The following is a 15906-nucleotide window of genomic DNA, read 5'->3' as shown; positions in this document are numbered from 1 at the left end:
TGAGGATCCGGCACTGCCAGAGCTGCAGCCTAGGTCACGCCTGTGGCTCGGGTCTGATGCCTGGCCTGGGAACACAAGGTACCTGGGGTGGCCAAGCAAAATAAATGCCTAGATAAATAAATAAAGGGACTCAGTCTCAGGGGTCTGTTGGCCTTGACTCCTTTCTCTGTTTCAGTTTCCCCAGGTGTTAAACATGGCAAATAACAGGACCTACTTCATAGGCTTGTCAGGAGCAACTGAAGCATCCATGCACAGGGAGAAGGGGGACCTGCAGCAGACTCCAAGGTGTCAGCTGTTACCGCTATGGTTTCACCCACCCAGGGCCATTGGTCCCCCCTCCGACATCCCAGACACAGAGTTAAATCTGCCTGCTCCGAGGTGCTTTGCTTTCTCCACAAGCAGGTCGCAGTGACATTTTCCTCATTGGTCATTGAACCGTCTCTACTTTGCTCCTGAGACTCCCTCCGAGCTTGTGGTGGCTAAGGGGGCCCCCTGGGGCCAGGTCCTCAACCCACCTGCAAGCAGCCTGCCTTGGTGGTATCCCGCTCATGTGCCAAATATATCACCTCTATCTCAAGGCCCCTCACCTGGGTCTCCACAGAAACGTTTCTCCTGTTTTGGGATGTTAGACTTCAACCCTCTGCTGGATGTCTCCACCTCCGGATCCCAGAGACAGCCCAACACCGATGTCCCCTAAACTGAACTCAAAACTAGCCCTCCAAGTCCACCGTCCACTATACTTCTACCCCAGACCTGTATTTCCTCCCTTTGTCACGGCACAACTATGTACCCATCACAAAGCCGATATCCTGTGAAATAACACGAACCTCTGTCTCTTTGGCAGGGACCATGTTTTGCGGATTCTGCAATCTAAACCTTGCTCTAACCTGTCTTCTCTACATCTTCAAGGCCAGAATGTAAGTTCTGTAAGACCAGGGACCTTGTCTAGCTGGTTTGTTACCATGTTATTCGCATAGGATAATGGTGAAGACCATGGACGCTGAAGCCCAACGATCTGAGTTCGGATCCTCCGTCATTTACTGGCTGTGTAAGCACCTGTAAATTACATCACCTCCTCTCCTTCAGTTTCCCCTTTTGTAAAATGGGGGTGATGCTTGCCCTGAGGCATAGGGTTGTGGCGAGGATTAAATCAGTTAATGGCTGTATGGTGCTCAGAACCAAGCCAGGCACCTGGTGAACTCTCAGGAAGCATTGGCTATTACCAGCATAGCCTGCCCCCTGCACAGTGCTTGGTTTATAAATGCATTAAAAAAATGTACTGGCTTGGAGTTGCCGCTGTGGTGCAGTCGTTAACGAATCCGACTAGGAACCATGAGGTTGCAGGTTCGGTCCCTGCCCTTGCTCAGTGGGTTAAGGATCCAGCATTGCCGTGAGATGTGGTGTAGGTGGCATATGCAGCTCGAATCCCGCGTTGCTGTGGCTCTGGTGGAGGCCGGCGGCTACAGCTCCGATTAGACCCCTAGCCTGGGAACCTCCACATGCCGTGGGAGCAGCCCTAGAAAAGGCAAAAAGACAAAAACAAAAAACAAACAAAAAAATGTACTGGCTGGATTTCCCGTCGTGGCTCAGTGGTTAATGGGCCCGACTAGTGTCCATGAGGACATGGGTTTGATCCCTGGACTTGCTCAGAGGGTTAAGGATCCGGTGTTGCCTGTGAGCTGTGGTGTAGGTCGAAGATGAGGCTTGGAGCCTGTGTTTCTGTGGCTCTGGTGTAGGCCAGCAGCTACAGCTGCAATTCGGCCCCAAGCCTGGGTACCTCCATATGCCGTGGGTGCAACCCTAAAAAGACCAAAAAAAAAAAAAAAAATTACTGGCTGAAATGAATGAATGCCGCTGCTCTAATTTACAGTCTTATTATCTTTGCTTGGACAAATATAGCTGGGCTTATTTCCTATAGACCCCCCAATCCTTTACCCCATTCACTCTATGTACTGCTGTTGGAGTTACATGTCCAACACACAAATATGAAGGTGTGCCATTCCATTGCCTAACACCATCCAGTGGCTCCGTGGTCCCCACAGATGGCCAGAGCAAAATGCAAACTCCTTGGCAGAGCCTACGTGCATGAACTCCTTTGATCTGGCCCCCATCATCTTACTCTGCTGACGCTGAACCAGTGGCAGTTGTCCAAAGAGATCACCTTCCTTGTCCCCTCAGATCCTCTGCTTCCCCCGCCTGGAATGCCCTCTCTCTGCTCAGTCCAGCTGACAAAAGTATTTTCATTTTAGTTGCAGCAGTGACGTTAGGTCCCAGATGCAGGGCCTTCTGGGCAGAGCTAAGTACATACAGCATTAGAGCCTTTATCGAATTATAGTATAATTGTTTTCATGCCCACCCTCCCCACTGGGCTGTGAGCTCCTTGATGCTGGAAGATGGAAGATGGAAGCCGCATCTTATTCAGACCTGTATTCCTGGCAAGAAGCACAGGGTCCGTAGTAGAGCCTTAATATACATTCATCGAATAGATGGTTCGTTTTAAGAAGTACCCAATAAAGCTCGGAATTTGTATTTTCCCGATTCTTGTTTTGGTTGTTACCTTTTTAAATAGAAATAGTCAGTAAGGCTTATAGTTACATGTTTATCGAGTTCTAATTTTGTTGTTTTAAATGAAGAGTGAGACTCTCATTCATTTGTTCACTCACTCATTCACCCACAAATACTGGGTGATACTCGTCAGATACTGGATTTGAAATGATACAGATCAGACACAGCTCTTCCCCTCGTGAGGCTTACAGTCTTTTTCGGTCTACTATGTATTAAGGGGAGACTGATCTTGAACCAATACAAAATGTCAATTATCCATAAAAAATTGCACATTGAGGTGAGAGTTGTGAAGAAAAGAACAGGATGCAGGAGGAGCATCCTTTAGAGAGAGGGGGTGGGAAACTTCTCCTTGAAGGGGTACCATTCGAGGGGACACCAGAGGATGGTCAGGAGTGAGCCATGCAAAGCTGTGCAGAATGGGCATCCAAGGCAGCTCGTTGAATGTTAGGACTCTAAGCAAGGGACGGGCAGGTGGTGAAGCTGTGGCCAGAGAGGGGAGGGTTAGGGAGGCCAGCCTGGAAAAGCTGCCTTGGACTGCAACCTGGATTTTATTCTCAGTGAATAGGGAAGTAACTGAAAGCTTGAACAGGGGGGGCGGCGGGTGGTGGGCGGGGGGTGGGGGTGGGGTTCTGCTTCTGAGCAACTGGTGGTACCCTGAGGCTGTGTACTACTCTGGATGTGAATGGATGAAATGCAAGCGAAAGCCCTCAGCCCTGAGCAGCAACGCCTTTGATCACCAGCCCCTGCCCAGCACACGAGAAAGATGATGGGAGCTGACTTGGACGTGCGTGCGAAGACTCTAAGCTGTCCTGGCCAGTCAGGTGGAAGCTGGCATCTCCCTCCATGACCCCATCTGTCACAGCCAAGTTGACAGGGTCTAAGGTTCCTCCCAGGCCTGACATGAGTCCCTTCAGCCAGGTGAATGGAAAAGGCAACCAAGCCAGTGCCCGCCTGGGGGAGGGGGCTTTGGTGGTCCCTGGGGAAGCCTTACAGACCAGAATGGTCCTCCTTCCTCTACCCATTCCCAGCACTGTCGCTCCTGCAGTTCGAGGCCCCTGCTGGTCTTGCAATGCCTCCAGGACAAAGCAGGTGGTAGGGCTGCCCCAGCAAGGCATTGTTTCCTGTCAGGTTTGGCTGCAGGGCTCGCGGCCCTCAGCGCCCCTGCTCCCTCGGGCACCCTTGCCAACTGCCCCACCCCCACTCCTCCGCAGCCAGGGTGTAAGCACCCCTCCATCACTGCAGTCCCCCACACAAGGTTAGGGTTGAGCTGAAAGGCAGTTCCATCCCTCTGCATGCAACGCCTTCAGACCTACTTGAGGCAATTTGTCACACTTCAGGCTGCTGGCCAAGGAGGGGAGCAGGGAAGACTTTGTAATGAGATCTTTGTGCCATCATGAGTGGCGGGCTTTGTTTTCCAGGCATCTTTCCCACCTTGCAGATCCTATCACCTGTTCCACCTGCCACAGGGTGAGCGTGTCCGCTGGCCTGTCATCACATCACAGCTCCCACCGTGGGTGCAGGTGGGGGGGCTCATCAACCCACACAGTCCGTGCATCCACCCTGACGCTCCGCACCCCCCAATCCCCGTGCGCCCGCCCCCACCCCCGGTCTTACTCAAGACAGGGCCCTATCTGTCCCTCACTGGTTTCACCCCAGAGCGCCAATCCACCACTTTTTTCTTTCCTTTCGGCCAACCAAGCCCAGGGCATGTGGAAGTTCCGGGGCCAGGGATCGAACTGCAGCCACAGCAGTGACCACGCCGGGTCCTTAACCCGCTGTGCCACAGAGGAATGTTCCACCACTTTCTGATAGTCACTTCTCTTTAACCCTTTGGTTGCAGGGGCCTCTGAAGAGCCGGCTCCTTTCTTTTGACAAGTCCCTTTTCCTGCAAACCCCAGCAATGGAGGAGGTGGGGGAAAAAAAAGAAAAGAGAAGGCAGGGCAGGACCATCGTGCTCATAGGACAGAAACGGTCTGTTTTCTCCTGGATTCTCCAGACAAACACAGCCTTCCATCCTTGAACCACGCTAGCTCCGAGCTACGCCCCCTGGAATCTAGACAGATTTTAGCTAGAGGTTTGGCGTGGGGGAAGGAGCGCTGCTGCGGGAGTCAGAGAGCAGGGGCCGAGTTCCTTCTTAGCCAGCTCCTGGCTGTCCTTGGGACTTTGACACCAGGTGCTGGGGCCTGGGCTTCCTCCTCCGCGCGCTGGAGAAAGGAAGGGAAGGAAATGCTGGCCTGGATGATTCTCCACGGACATCTGGGGAGTCTATAGAGGCTGCAGCTCTGTCCCCCTTTCCCGGCCCTCGCGGCCGGGAGCCGGGATCCACGGTGTCCCACGCACCCAGCACCCGCACTCCGGCCTCTCGCTCCCCAAGCCCACGGGTCCCCTGATTCCTTGTCAAACGGAGGCTTTCCCCATTTCCCCAGCTGCAGGGTTTCGGGGCGCCTCAGAGGAGCCTCAGGGTTGGAGCAGGAGGTAGCTCCACTCGCCAGAGAAAAAGAAAGGGTTACCTGGGCTGCGGGGCGGGGCGGGGGCTGTCCGGTGGGCGGGGCCTCCTGGGGGGCGGGGACGGCGGGGGCTTCCGGGGCGGCAAAGGGAGCTACTTCGGTGGCGGGGAGGAGCGAGGCGAGGCGCGCGCGGCGCGGGGAGACACCCCCCCACCAGGTGAGCGCCCTGCAGCGGACGAGGGCCGGCGAGGGCAGGTGTCCCCCCAGCCCCACCCTCGGCAGGGACGGGGCGGGGACTGGACTACCTGTGACCGTCCGGTGCCTTTCCCCCTCTAGGGGCCTCCTAGGCTGTTTCCTGTTCTCTTCCCGAGACGCAGGCGCTCAACCCCTGGATTCTCTGGTCCTAGAGCCATGGCGGAGTGGGGGTGGAGGGTGGGGGGTCAGGAGCGCCTGGATACCCCACAGGCAGGATACAAGGAAACTTTGGCGGTGAAAAAGTCACTTGCATCTCCACCACGGGACAGTGTTGTCAGACTTTCTCCTTTCACTTTCGTCCCCACCTTGGGAATGGGCAGGTGGCTTAAGTATGTTCCTTGGAAAAGAGAGACAGGCCCCCCATCAGCAGGGCCCTGGAAATCCCAGAAAGGTACTGAGCCGCTCAACAAAAGGCCTTGAACCCTGCCGCCCTTTTCCCTCCCCTATAGCACCAGGTAGAGCAGCCTGGCAAAGGCTCCACAGTAAATATTGACTGACCTGTCTTTTTAAAAATCTGCCTCTGAAGATCAGAGTGTGGTAGCATTTTTAAGGGGTGAGGGTGGGTTTAGTTGATGGCCTTGGGGGTGAAGGGAAGTCTGCTAAGGCCACCTTTGGGGTGGGAGCTCTCCCTTGCCATTAAGTTAGCTGTGTTGTCACCTAGTGTTTGGAACACCTGTCTAGCCTGGGGACCCACCACCAAGCAGCTGACTTCAGATAGGGACTGTGGCCAAGCCCTGACCCAGTCAATACGGGGCCCTGAGTGGCTGGCAGCTGGGATGCTGTCCCCTTGGCCAGGGCCCGGATGAGGGCATTAGTGATTACACACCGCTGCTGCAGAGCTGCCCGGTGGGTGTTATTTGATCATTTTTACTGCGTGGACTCAGCCAGGCTGAGCATGGACAGATCTGTCTAAGATCTCCTGGACACTGTGACTCACTTCACCTTCATGCTTGTGGACAGAGACAGTGGCCAGCAAATTCCCAGTGTGCCAGACCCAGCCTGTCAGAAGGGAAGCCCTTGGGCAGGGCCCTGGGAGAAGGTCTGTGGTGCTCGAGGCTAATCTCTTAGTTGCAGGATTGTGGGGAGGTTCCAGGGGGTCCCCAGAGGAGGGACCCAGGCCACAGCTAATGCCTGAGCATATTTTAACAAACAGCCATGCCCATACATGTCAGCCTGACTGGTACACTGGTACCTCCATCCTAAATAGTGTCACAGGATCATTGCTTCTGGCTTTATGTCTTCGAGCAAGGCAAGGAGCTTTTAGATGCCGTTGTCTGAAAGCAGAGCCATCCCTGCCAGATTTTGGGGTTTGTTTCTAAGGAGGGAAGGCTTCAGAGGACATGATGTCCTCCCTAGGGTATCTTTGTTGTTTCCCCTGCCTCCGCCAAGTTTGGTTTTGCTGAGTGGTGAAATCAACATAGGCCTGTGTGTCTATTCATGCTCGCAGACTCAGGCTCAGAAAACAAGAAAATACTGGTGTGTCCGGTTGCCGAATCCATGTGTTGGTTTCCTGTTTCGATTTGTGGGAAAGAGGGCAGAAAGCAGCTCCAGATCTCCTATCGGGTCTCAAGCTTCCAGAATTCCCAGCGCTGGTTTGGCAGCGCCCTCCCCCAGGTGTGAGCCAGCACCTAGAGGGTGCTCTGTTCTCTGGGACCAACTCCCGCTTGGAGGCAATTCTTTCTGTCCTTCAGAAGCTTCTGGGTTCGAAGGGGAGAGAAAACCAGCACCTGTGAAACAATTAGAGAGCAATTAAGTGTAAAATTACGGGCATCCTCTGCCAGTTCCAAGAAGACAGCCCATGTGGGCTCGAAAAGGAAGGAGAACTTCAGTCTTCAGTGGCCTTTAGAAACAGCAGTCGGGGACCAGGCGAGGCAGAGGCGGAAAGCCCAAGGGTATCATGGAGCTCTGAATAAGCAGACGGGGAGTTCCTGCTGTGGCTCAGCGGGTTACCGACATGGCTAGTATCCACGAAGATGCAGGTTCGATCCCTGGCCTTGCTCAGTGGGTTAAGGATCAGGTGTTCCCATGAGCCGTGGGGTAGGTCACTGTGAGAATGAACAAATGTCCTTTCTGTCAAAGGAAGTCTTGGTTACTCCATTTTGCTCCTGCTTCATCTGAGATGCCCTCCTCCACCCCTCCCCGTTCCCTCTTCTCCCAGGAACAATTTGTTTCAAATTAGCCAACCAAGAAGAATGTGCGCCCTGACCTGGCCAATGGCAAGGGATACATCCCCTGCATTAGGGACAAATATGGAGGGTCTTTTCTTCTTCTCGTGCACTTTTTGAGTACCCGCTCCCTCCTGCAAAGTAAAGAGCCTTGTCGAGATCTCCCTGTGATCCTGTGTCTCACTTGCTGACACTGACGATCTGAGCCAGAGTCATTTTATTTTATTGTCTTTTTGCCATTTCTTGGGCCACTCCCGTGGCATATGGAGGTTCCCAGGCTAGGGGTCTCATTGGAGCTGTAGCCACCGGCCTATACCAGAGCCACAGCAACTCGGGATCCGAGCCATGTCTGCAACCTACACCACAGCTCACGGCAACGCCGGATCCTTAACCCACTGAGGAAGGCCAGGGATCGAACCTGCAACCTCATGGTTTCTAGTCGGATTCGTTAACCACTGCGCCACGACGGGAACTCTCAGAGTCATTTTAATTCTCCAACATCACCTGCGTGGCTTGGATCCTGCATGGCTGTGGCTGTGGTGTAGGCCGGCAGCTGCAGCTCCAATTCGACCCCTAGCCTGGGAATCTCCATATGCTGCAGGTGCGGCCCTCCAAAGCAAAAAAAAAAAGAAAGAAAAGAAAGAAAAGAAAAAGACTAAGCAGAGGTTCTCGCTTCCCCCTCCCTCATGCTGTCCCAATTTCCTGTACCACCCTCCTGCCCCTGTCATACCCACTGCACCCCCTCCACTGACGTCACATGAGGTTCCACCCAGGCTTCTTTCGCATGCCCCTCTCTCTCCTTATACTTCCTCTCCTGTGCCCACAGTACTCTCTGTTGAGGAATCCTCTACATTTTGTAGGAAGTGTCATCTCAAAGAGCACTTTCTCCAAGGCAGCCTTCACTGGCCGGCCCCGCCCCGGGTCCTCAGGCAGAGTTGGGAGTTCGTCCTTTGCCCCCACTGCTCCCTGCCTGAACCTCTCCTGAAGCTCGCACACCCTGATTGCCCAGGTGGGTTGAGGTGTCTTGGCACCAGTCCCTGAGGCAGGGCTGTGCCAGGCGTCCTCGGAGCCAGCCTTGGTGTCCGGCACATGGCAGGCAATTGGCAAATGATCCTTGACGGCAATTCAGCCATACGTAGGGCGCCACAAAGCACGTCAGGGTTAAGCACTATTCCTGGGCATTTCAGATTGGATACTTTTGGGGGAGGAATTTGAGTTTCCTGCAGCACCAGTCCTCAAAACCCTCAGCAGCCCCCTCTGCAGATGCAAGGTCCTCCTTGGTCTGGCCTCAGGGTATCCCCCTCGAGCCTCAGCTCCACCAGCTCCCACCTTGAACTTAGATTCTTGAGCCAATCCGACCACAGAGGACCCCTGGGCCTGGGTCCCTCCCACCCACCTCCCTTGACTGAGCTGTTTGACAGCCTCTGCCAGGAATGCCTCTCAGCAGTTGCCGGGTGGGGATGTCCCCATCAGCCACAGAAGGACTTGATCTTTGCCCACCCTGGCAGGGGGTTCTCTTGATGCTTTTGTTAGCGCAGCACAGACTGCAGATCCCTCCAGGGACAGTTCTCAAGTGTTTTGTAATCTGTCTTCACGTTTCTATTCTCTGTGCCTAATGAAGGGATCATAATTTCATATGGTTTCTCCTCCCCACGCCCCCCATGCCACTGCTTCCAATTTACATCACAATGATTGTTGCTGCTCTTAGCGGATTGTCTGTGTCGTTACTTTCCGGGCTTGTGATACCAGACTTCCCAGCTCTCCATGCGGGGGGCCCTGACCTTGCAGCTGCCCATCCAGCCTGCTCATTTGCTTTGTCCACGATCACACCAGCTTTGGCTGAGTTGCATCACGGAGGCGGTCAGCGTCTCGGATGTTAATTTTCTTATTGCAAATCTTGGTGCTGCCTGAGCTTAACGACAGGGAGAGATGTTCAAGTCCTTGCTGAGGTATCTTTTCCCAGGGATTTCAGATGCGTCATGCTAGTTGGTAGTTTTTAATAACTGCTCGGATGGAATTACTGCTTTCAATCAGATGCTTTGAAATTGTGCGCTTAAGAGTTTATAACGAGCAGACAGAAGAGAAGCTGTTTTGTACCTCAGCCATTCGGGTTTTCAACATCTGTCTTCAGACCATCAGTGCCTCTGGATGCTGCTGTTTTTGTCCTTTTGGTTTGGGGAGGGGGACTGCCCACTGAAGATATGAAAGACAATAGGGGAGGCTTTTACCTAACTGCTCATGAGCTCCCCAAAGAGAAAGACCAGATCACCCCAGCGGATTGAGAAATTCCTTTTCTGTTCCCTCACCATTCCCCTTCAGTGGTTTCCAAAAGGAATATGTTTCTGATGAAGCGCCATTGGTTAAAGGTGTCTGTCTACTTAAGGAAGCAAGAAACATTAGAGCATGATGCATCAATAACCGTGGTCTCGGTTCAGGGACTGGCGGGTCCTCAAAAGCCGCTCTGGATGCTTCCTTGGTGAAGTAGCCGCTATCATTGTTGCAACTGTATAGATGGTTCAGCTGGCACTCAGAGAGGCTGAGCACTTGCTCGAGGTCAGCCATTTATTAAATCGGGGAGCTAGGATTTGAATCCAGCTACAAACAGTTGTCATTTTGACTTTTCAAAAAAAGAAAATCTAACTTGTGTACAATGCAAAAGAGCTTCAGAGCCTCAAACAGTGTGTGGGAGTGAGAGGTGGATAATTCCACCTGAGGTGCCTGGCAGGGAAGACCTCACAGTCCTTTTTTGAAATTTGGTAGTGATTTCCTCTGTCTGTGCTTTAGGAGCAGCCAGCCTGCCAGGAGCACCTGCGTGCGCTCTAAATGTAAGCAAGCCGTAGGAACTGCCTTCCTCCCCTTCTGCCCAGACTCTCAGGCGGCCCCCACCACAGGCTCTTGCCTTGGTCTCTGCCCTTTGTGCGCCCCCTGCTGGTCTCCAGGAGAAGCGCCTGTCCTGGAGCCAGAGAAACGGTACTTAGCTCTTCTGCTTCCTTAGCTCCCAGTGAAACGATATGACCTGCCCAGCTCAGAAGCCACGAATAACTCTGTTGGAGCAATTAGCTGATGCTTCAGTCTTCAGGACTGATAAGAGTTGGGGGTTAATGTGTGGCCCCCTTCTCAAAAGTGATCATGCAGCATCCTGGTCATAAGTGAGCTGTGAAGCCCATAACAGCTCTCTTAAGTCCTTACTGCTCAAATCGTGGTCACTAAACCAGCAGCATCAGTGCCACCTGGAGGCTTGTTAGAAATACAGAATCTCAGGTCCTTTCCCAGACCCCACCCGACCCGCTGAATCAGAATCTGCATTTCAGCAGTATCTCCAGGTGCTTCACATGCAAATCATCCTTGGAGGCTCCTTGTCAGTTTGGCAGTGTCTGCGTCCTGATTTTATTTTATTTTTTTGAAAGATCAAAATGACACCTATGTTTGCAGCTGGATTCACATCCTGGCTCCCCAGTGTGATGGATGCGTGACCTCAGGCAAGGGTGTTTTAACCTCTGAGCAGCAGGTTCATCAGCTCTAAAGTGGCAAAAAGCACTGTATGTCATCCTTAACTTTCAAGACCCATCTTGTCCTAAATCTGAGACCCAGTAATGACCCAGTGTCTCCTCCCTCAGCCATGGTTTACCTGGTCCTACTGCTTAGAAATGTCGACCTCTGATGGCAAACCTAGCTTTTCCCCTAGAAACCCGCAAGCTCTCTGCTCACCGGGGAGTAATGATGGATGGTCCTCATCCTGTGTGTGGGTCCCTGGCAACCCAATGGCCACAGAAATGTCACAAAAGGGACGTCTAGGTCCAGAGGAGGCACTTCGCCACCACCTTGACTGAAGAAAGATGGAGCAGATTATGAAAGCGTGGGGCCCCCTCCCTGGAGTGAGAAGGAAGAAAGCGCCCCCTGCTGGCCTGGCCCAGGGGCTGGGCTTGCGCTTCCGCCAGACCCTTTCAGCTCCGAGCTTCCACGCAGCTCGATTTACGAAAGGCTCTTGATCTGTTCCAATTAATATCCTCCTTAGGGACACACCTGAAGTTTGAGATTCCTCCACAGAGAACATTGCTACATGACAGAGAAAAACACCCATGGAATGTTCTCTGTGTCTCCCTCTTCGGTAGCTTGCCCGTTCTCCCCTAGGAAAACCAAAGCCCTCTCTCCCGACTCCCTGGCAGCGCACTGACCACCATCATTGCTGCGAGGAGGTCCCCATGGTCTCGGGAATGGAAGTCTTTAAACAATCAGGGACCCTGTGCCTCTAGAGTAAGAACATTCTAGAAGCCCCTTGCGTCAGGACTGGAGGTACGTACTCCTGACCAAAACCGCTCTCCTTCAGAGTGTTAATGGGAGGCACGTTACTGGCAGCCTCTGAGTTGCTGGGCGCCTCGGGATCCCTGCCCTTGAGGGATGGAGAGCCTGGGGGAGGCAGTGGTGTGATGCAAATGCCGTGGAAACACACACAGAGCGAGGAAGAGAGGTACAGTGCCTGTAGACAGACGAGAACCCTTTTGCTGAAGAGTTGGAGCCTGGGGCAGCCAGGGAGGGGTGAGCAGCAGTTGGATGAGCAGGTGAGACGTCACGAGGATCAGCAGAAGCAGAGGACTTGGATGGGGCCACACTCAGAGAAGGTGAGAAGAAGACGAGTTCCCCCTGCGGCGCGGGATGACTGGGGAGAAGCCGGGAGGGAGGTTGCCTGGAGTTTCCCCCTCTGTCCAATGAGAGGGTTCAGGTGATAAGGGATGTCCCGGATCAGCCATTCCAGGACCAGAGTCATCCACAGCGGCGCCCCGAAGCCTGATGCCCTGAAGGCTTGGACCTTTGAGGGCCGCAGGAGCCAGTGAGGGCTTCAGATCAGAGCTGGGCTCTACCAGCCCCTCATGTAGCTGCGGGAGAGGTGGGGATGTCGAGGTAAGACTTGCTGTGGGGGAATCAGTGAGTGGGAGGCAGAGGGGAGGTCACTGCAGCAGCTGGGACAGGAAGCAGGGGCCAAGGAGGTGGTGGTGGTCGTGTCCTAAGCTGAACGTCACAGAATCGGCCACCAACTGCATGGCTGTACGGGAGGCTTCGTCTGGGGAGGGGGCTGGGGGAAGCTGGTCTGACCTCACCCACCTGGAGGCCAAGATGGGAATAAGGCTCCACAACGAAAGATGACTGAGGCGCGTTGTTCGGTCAGAAAGGCTACAGCCCCCAGCGCTCTGAATTGGGAGGAAATGCTGCAGACGCCCCCCAAAAGGGTATTTCCAGGTAGGTTGGGGTGAGGAAGAAGGAAGGGCCAGCTCCCTTCCAGAAGCTGATGGGGTCATAGGCACAGGTAGCCACTCCCAGGTGGGATGGAGCAGGTGAGACGGGGCTGCTCTGAAGGGCCCCAGGCTCCCTCCAGACCAGCCCTCAGCACCCCAGCAGCCGGCACAGCAGGCCGTGAAGAGGGAGGAGGACCCAGAGGCAGGAGGCAGCAGATTCATTCATTCATATGTTTACACAACAAACTACAAACTGGGGAGCCTGACAGTGATCATGGACCAGTTCCCAGAAGAGAGGTGGCCAGCGGGCTGTAGCTCTGCAGAAAGGCAGGGGGAGGCCCCGTGCATCCGTGAAGCTTCCGGAACAGCAAGTCCAGTGGAACTCAGCTCACTTCCATCCTGTCAGGGTCACCAGCTTCCAGCAACCCTGGAAGCTCAGCGAGGCGTTTGACCTGCGTTTCTCACGATATCTCCCACCCCTGCCACCGCCCACGACATGCCAAAGGCAACGGTGTCCGTGGGCTAGACTTACCAGATGTGCTTGGTATCGAGGCATCATGCACATGGAGAGAAGCAGATGGACCCTAGTGAGACCCCTGCCCCCCCACGCCGGGCACCAGCAAGTCAGTGAACCATCCTCCTGATGCCGCAGCCAGTGTGCTGATGCCCGGCTTCCTCTGCGGAGACTCATCATCGGTCATCGGGCTGTGCTGCTCTGATGCCCAGGAAGATGCTGAGGGCTGTCCTGGCTGGAGCGCCTTTTGCACCGCAGTGAGCACAAGCGAGCCGCCCTCTGCAGCCGCACCAGCCTGAACGTGAGCTGTTGCAGCCCAGCCACAGGCTCTTGGCTCCAGAAACCACCTGCCAGCTGCCCTGAAGGGCACGTGCCCCCCGCCCCCAGGACAGGCCCCGAGCCCTCCCGGAGGCCCAGCTGCCGGACACCATGAGTCACCAGATGGTCACGGCACATGCCAGGTCAAGACCCAGGCCTTCCTGTTCTAGAAATAGGAAGCAGGGTCAGCAGCAGCTTCTGAGAGGGCCGCGGCTGGGCCCAGCGGGCCAGGGAAACGGATGAAGGTTTGGAGTCAGTTCTGAGAGGGGGAGAGAGGGCGCTGGGGCACATGGAAGCTGTGTCGGGCACACAGCATTCTTGGATGCTGCGCGTCTGTGTGGGCACCATGGTGTGGCTGTTCCTGATGGAGCTACGGCCGTCGGGTGTGGGCCTGCCGAGTGCCGGCAGCTGGTGTAGACAGGGTGGAAGAGCAGGGAGGCCTCCGGATTGGAGGTGTTGAAAGAGGGTCTGAAGCGAACCTCCATGGGGTCTAGAATGGTGGGGAGATGAAGGGAGGCAGATGCACTTAAAGGGCTGGGAAGTTTCGGGGGGAATTGAGAGGCCGCGCACGTCAGTGTGGTGGGAAGGAGCCCAAAACCCTAGAAAGGGGAGGTGCTGAGAGAATAGAGAACTCAGCATTGCCGAGGAGCTGTCTAGGTTTGCGGGGAGGGCAAGGTGGACCTGCACAAGGAAGCTGGGGGTTGCTGAGAGGCTCGCCTTCCCCTGGAAGCCAGGGCCCACGCCCTTTGTGGCCCAGGGAAAGTGACCACAAGATCAGCAGCTGATGCCCGAGACGTGGGCTAAGCCCCATATGGGCCCACCTGTGCAGCCACACCAGAGGCATTCGGGAGACAGAGCTGTGTGATCTTTCATAAGTTCCTTAACTTCTCTGGGCCCTAGTGTTCTCATGCGTGTGATGGGGAGACAACAGGACCCACCAAAGCCTGGGAGGAAGTTCAGCGCTCTGCGGGGTGAGCACAGAGGCCAAGGTACCCGCTCTGTGGGACTGTGGTTGTTAGGATCATTTCTTTCCTGCCTGCAGACCAGAGCCCCCTGGGTCTTGGATGTGAGCGTGCTTCAGAATCCCCCCCGCGGGCTGGATGCAGCAGCCAGCCGGGCCCCAGCCCCAGAGCTTCTGGTTCAGCAAGGCTGAGGTGGGGCTCCAGGCTGGGCTGCTGAGGCTGCTCGGGAACATGACTTGGGGCATCACTGCTCTAGAGCGTCCTACAGACCACGGGACCCTTGCAGGAAGGGACCCCCACGCCCCCCAGCATCCAGCAGTGACTGGCTCAATGTGGGAGCCTCAGCCTGGGGGGAGCTACCCTGGGACGGGCACAGATTCTAAATACAGCAGCTGGTCACCCTGAGAAGAGGGAGGGTTGAATGCAAAAGAGGTCCATCATTCCAGGAAGACCTCGAGGTCATGGTGGTTTATGAAGGGAGCTAGAGTTGTAGCCGGGGAGCAGATTCTGAGGTTCATGGCCGTGCCGGCACCCGTGAGTTTCCTTGGAACGCCTGTCAGAGGCAGAAGGCTCGGCTGGAAGGACTGTGGCCCTGGGGACATTGCAGACTTCAGAGCGCTCACGTGCTGGCTTGTTCCGGTGGGGTCTGCCTCTGGGAGTGTCACCATGTCCACTGGCCTTGAGCTGTTTTCCAAGGCTGAACTTGAACATATTGGCATTTGGACTCAGTCCAGGATTTGTATTGCTGCATTGACTTTGGAGAAGCTTGCCCAGGCCTCCATTCAGAAATGAACTCACTGATTTTCTCCGACACGGAGCCTCCTTGCCCAGCGCTCCAGCCGCCTGCACCTGCCAGGAGAAGCGTCCCATCTGCAGCCTGGCACCAAGCTCAGAATCCGGGAGTCCTGCCTCAGAGCCTCTGATGAGCCCGTATTTGTTAAGGATCCAGCATTTGATCAGCACAGAGGCAGCCCTGGCCTCAGGCAGGGGGATCTGCAGGCTAACTGTGGTGTCCAGGGAACAGGGGTGCCCCCGAGCACAGACTTCCCCATTTCCTGTGGTGACACCACAACCCTGACTCACCCGTGCTGAGGCCAGCGGCTCTGCTGTGCAGGCAATTCAGTCAAGAAAGGGAACTGGCTCTGCTGACGGCCAGGATTAAAGCTAAATGAAGTCAACTCAAACGGAAGGGCTGCTGACCCCTCTCCCTCCGGTCTCATTATCTTAATTAACCGAGTTTGGCCGGAGCATCAATTATGCTGTTTCTGTTACCCCTCGGAGCCCTAGACACAAGCTGGCCTCAGCAATAAAAACCCAGTACTCAACAGCCCTCCGAACTGCTCCCCAGCCCTCTGCCTCTAAGAGAATCAGGGGTTTCTGAGTTGGAGCGGATCCTTTAGACCGGGGTTTCTCAAAGCGTGGCCTCAGGATCACTCGCTTCAAAGTACC

General features: G+C 54.9%; 1 protein-coding gene across 4 annotated transcripts in view; it reads left to right on the top strand.

Annotated features, from left to right (window-relative positions):
* The first annotated feature begins 5172 nt into the window (after positions 1-5172).
* TLR5 (toll like receptor 5) overlaps positions 5173-15906 on the top strand; it is a 38923-nt gene continuing 28189 nt past the window's right edge. For all 4 annotated transcript variants that reach the window (XM_047755546.1, XM_047755548.1, XM_047755545.1 and 1 more), the window contains exon 1: positions 5173-5229. The gene's annotated coding sequence lies outside the window, so the exon portion shown is untranslated. The remainder of the gene's footprint in view (positions 5230-15906) is intronic.

The sequence above is a fragment of the Phacochoerus africanus genome, chromosome 12, assembly GCF_016906955.1.
Source record: "Phacochoerus africanus isolate WHEZ1 chromosome 12, ROS_Pafr_v1, whole genome shotgun sequence".
Taxonomy (NCBI): domain Eukaryota; kingdom Metazoa; phylum Chordata; class Mammalia; order Artiodactyla; family Suidae; genus Phacochoerus; species Phacochoerus africanus.
The sequence above is the reverse complement of the archived record's forward strand: the minus strand, read 5'-3'. Positions and strand labels throughout refer to the sequence as shown.